Source organism: Chaetura pelagica, unplaced genomic scaffold, assembly GCF_000747805.2.
Source record: "Chaetura pelagica isolate M959 unplaced genomic scaffold, ChaPel_1.0 scaffold802, whole genome shotgun sequence".
Lineage (NCBI taxonomy): Eukaryota > Metazoa > Chordata > Aves > Apodiformes > Apodidae > Chaetura > Chaetura pelagica.
This window is the reverse complement of record NW_009952432.1, coordinates 131,702-135,978: the sequence shown is the minus strand read 5'-3', so window position 1 is coordinate 135,978 and position 4,277 is coordinate 131,702.

Genomic DNA, 4,277 nt, shown 5'->3' with positions numbered 1-4,277 from the left:
TGTCTGCTGATGGAGGTTGTCAGGTTGTGTCACCACAGGGGTGGCATCATTCAGGGAACAGTGATCAGACCTGAAATAGTCCACGGGAAGGATAAGCAACTTGAGTTAGGGGCAGATGTTTCCTTTGGAAGAGGTCTGTCTTTGGAGCAGGCTGGCTGCAGGAGAACATGGTCCTCCAGTGGGAATTCTGGCTGTGGGCAGGCAGGACCTGCTGCAGGAACAGCTTGTGTGGGTCGAGGCCGATGAGGTGGGTCAGCAGAATGACTGTGGGTTTTCCTTTGCATTCTTCCCAACCTGCTTTGGCATCTGGAATTTTTCAGGCCAGACTGACTCACTTACCCGTTCTGTGGTTTCCTGACTTTTAGCATTTTTTCTTTCCCTTAAAAAATGATGATGATGATTAGTTGAGCATCTCTGTGCAGGGCGCTCAGCAGGAGTGTCTCTTGCTTTCTTCCCACCCCTCACTGGTTTTCTGTCCTTCAGAAGATCTGAAAGGCTGGTTTTGAGCCTCCTTGATCTCTTCCAGAAGCAGGAGTCCTGGTCCCAGGTCCTGAGGAACTGGTGTGGGTGCTGCAGGGTGAGCCAGCCCCTTGGTTCCCTCTGGTGCAGGAACCCCTGTCCTCCTGCCCAGCTCTCCAGCTGCACCCACTGCACCTGGGAGCTGCCTCTTCATGGGGGACACAGATTTCTGCATATCATCCCCCAAAACAGCACCTTACATTGAATCCCAGACTGGTTTGGGCTGGAAGGGACCTTCGAGATCATCTAGTTCCAACCCTCTGCCATGGGCAGCAGCCCAGGCTGCTCCAAGCCCCATCCAACCTGCCCTTCAACACTGCCAGAGAGGGACAGAAGGTGCTACAAAATGAGGTGCAAGTCAAGGGTTCTGGTTTCTGCTGCAGCCACTGGTTTTTCAGCTTGCATAATCCAGTTTTGATTCCTGGCTTCACTGGTGATGTTGTGGAGACCCCAGTGGCTGCCTCTGCCCCAGCTGGGTGTGGAGGGATCCCAGCACATCTTGCAAGGAATATTTACCACTGAAACTGAGAGTTGGGGTGTTGAGCCTGGAGAAGAGAAGGCTCCAGGGAGACCTGAGAGCAGCTTCCAGGGCCTGAAGGGGCTCCAGGAAAGCTGGGGAGGGGCTTGGGACAAGGGCAGGGAGGGATGGGAGCAGGGGGAAGGGTTTCCAGCTGGCAGAGGGAGCTGGAGCTGAGATGGGAGGGAGAAATTCTGGGCTGTGAGGGTGGGGAGAGCCTGGCCCAGGTTGCCCAGGGAAGCTGTGGCTGCCCCATCCCTGGGGGTGTTGAAGGGCAGGTTGGATGGGGCTTGGAGCAGCCTGGGCTGCTGGGAGGTGTCCCTGCCTATGCAGGGGGGCACTGGGTGACTTTAAAGCTCTCCTTCAACCCAAACCATTTATGCAGTGTTGATGTGCTGGGCACAGTGAGGTTGTATGTGGGTCTGGAGCCCCACCTGGCTCAGGGATGTGCTCCTGGGAGCTCCAGGGATCAATCCAACCACCTCCTGCTGGGCCAAAGCCCAGGGCTGCACTGCTGGGGAAGAAGACGTTTTGTTTCCAGGCCTGATTTCTGAAGTACCTCCCAGCTGTGGGTGGGTGCCTGGGAGCTCTGGGTGAATGGCTGATGCTGTGTGGTCTGTGGAATGACCCCGAGCGGGGCTGTCTCAGAGCTCTGGTGCAGAATCACTCCTGAGAAATCCAAGGAATGTCTAACATATTTTTACACCGAGAAATATTTACACCTCAGTGTTGATAAACATCCTTTCTATCTAAAAATAAGTGACCCCTTGCCACATTTCAAGTGGAGAAGGTCGTTTTTAACTAAAAGCTTGAAGTGGACCTGCTGGGTAGGGCCATCAGAAGGTGGAGGGCCAGGAGGGGACCTGCCTTGGATGCTGCACAGCCCTGGAGCAGGGAAAGGGAGACGTGCAGCAGTGCCAGAGAAGTAAAGGGATGGGGACTCTTGCAGGCTCTGTGAATTGCAGTTCCAAATACACCTGGGATTCTGGAAATATTTCAGGAGTATTTGTGTGTGTGGGGTGTCCTGGAGTGCTCAGCTGGAGTGGGGTCTGTGACAGCCAGGTCTGTGCAGTGGTGCCTTGGGGTTTGTTCTCCTGGCTTTCGAGACAAGCAAGTTAAAAATTGTGTTCAAATTGTGTGGAAAACGTAACCAGTGGCCAGAGATGTGTGTGCAAGTCTGAAAAGCCAATTGTATCTTCATGCCATAGAGGAGGAGCTGGGAAGAAACCCACAAATTGTGTCTTGAAATGGTTTTTTATCCATAATTTGTAAGTCGTGGAGGAAACATGTGCCCCATTCCATGGGTAAATCTGCTCTCCATGGGGTGCTGAGGCAGCTCTCTGCATGGCTGGTGGCCTCAGGAGCTGCTTCTGCAAGGTCAGAGGGTGAAGGACATGAAGCAGGACCCCAGGGGCTGGGAACCAACTTGTCCTGGAGCTGAATGTGATGGAAAGGTCAGAGCCAAGTTGTTCCACTTGTGGGAGTTCAGGATCCTTCCCAGTGGAGAAGTTTGTTCCCTCTGGGATGGACTGGGAATGTTTGGGTTGCATTGGGGGACTCAGAGTGTGGAGAGCATGAGTGGATTTCATCCTTTAGAGATGGACATTCCCAGTGGATACATGGGAATGATGTTCCCATTGAAGGTTTGTGCCCAAGCCTGTGCTGGGCTTCTGAGATTCCCAGTTGCTGACTGGGAGCGGGTGCAGGCTGTGCCCTTCCCTGGGCAGTAGTGCTGAGTGAAGGGGCTGCAGGAAAGCTGGGGAGGGGCTTTTTACTGGGGCTTGTAGTGAGGAGAAGGGGTGGTGGCTTAAAACTGGGAGAGGGGAAATGGAGCTGAGATGGGAGGGAGAAATTCTGGGCTGTGAGGGTGGGGAGAGCCTGGCCCAGGTTGCCCAGGGAAGCTGTGGCTGCCCCATCCCTGGCAGTGTTGAAGGGCAGGTTGGATGGGGCTTGGAGCAGCCTGGGCTGCTGGGAGGTGTCCCTGCCCATGCAGGGGTGGCACTGGATGGGCTTTGAGGTCTTTTTCAACCCAAACCAGTCTGGCATGCTGGGATCCTATGAAGGACACCCTTCAAGTCAATCTGTGTGACCTCCCCTGTTTGGGACAGTTTCAATGACTCCCTTTTGTTCAGCCCAGCACAGCAGGGATGCCTAAGCAGCCAGATTACTCTGTTATTATGAGGTAACCTAATCTCTGGTTATTTAAGCTCATTAGAACTTTTTCCTGCCCATGGGACAGTTTGCAGGAGGATTTCATGTGGTGTTTTCTAGTTGAGTGGAGGCAAAATGGAGCAGTCTGTCAGGCTGCTCCCATCCCTCCCTGCCCTTGTCCCAAGCCCCTCCCCAGCTTTCCTGGAGCCCCTTCAGGCACTGGAAGCTGCTCTCAGCTCTCCCTGGAGCCTTCTCTTCTCCAGGCTGAACACCCCAACTCTCCCAGCCTGGCTCCAGAGCTGCTCCAGCCCTCCCAGCATGAATGAAGGTGGCTGTTGAGGTGGCCCAGGTGGAAGGAGGGGTGGGCACTGTTAGGGTGGGCAGATCTGGGCCCAGGATGTGGGACGAGGTTGGTGGTGGGTTCTTCCCACCCCAAAAGGGGCAGATCACTTGGTTGTGTTTGAGGGGCAGTCTCTGCTTTGGGATGGGTTGGGGTTACTTTTTAGTGGGCTGGAAGGAGCCAAGCATTGGAAGAGGAGGGGGGGGGTCAGCAGAGGTTTGTAGTGGAGCAGGTTGGTGGACGCAGGGGCTCAAAAGGGCTTTGTTGCTGGTTGCAGGGAAGTAAAAGGGTGTTTGGAAGGAATGGGATGAAGCTTTGCTGGTATTACACCAGTAAATTGTTGCATGGAGAAGAGGGCTAATTGCAATCAGTGAGGAGAGGATTAATTATAGTAAATAAACACGGAGCTTGTGCCAAGGAGAGAAATCCCTTTGTGGGAGAAATGTTCAGTTTGTAATGGAACAGGAGGCAGCAGCTGCACAACAGCTTCAGTGCTGCTGAGGTCCTTCCTGGGCCTGTCTGAAACTGGTCTGGTGACCTGGAGAGGTGAGTGTCCCCGTGGGTCATGGAGTCAGAGGGGTTGGAAGGGACCTCTGCAGATCATGGAGTCCAACCCCCCTGCTGCAGCAGGAACACCCAGGGCAGGTCCCACAGGAACGTGTCCAGAAGGGGCTGGGAAGCCTCAGGAGAAGGAGCCTCCACAGCCTCTCTGGGCAGCCTGGCCCAGGGCTCTGTCACTCTCACAGAAAA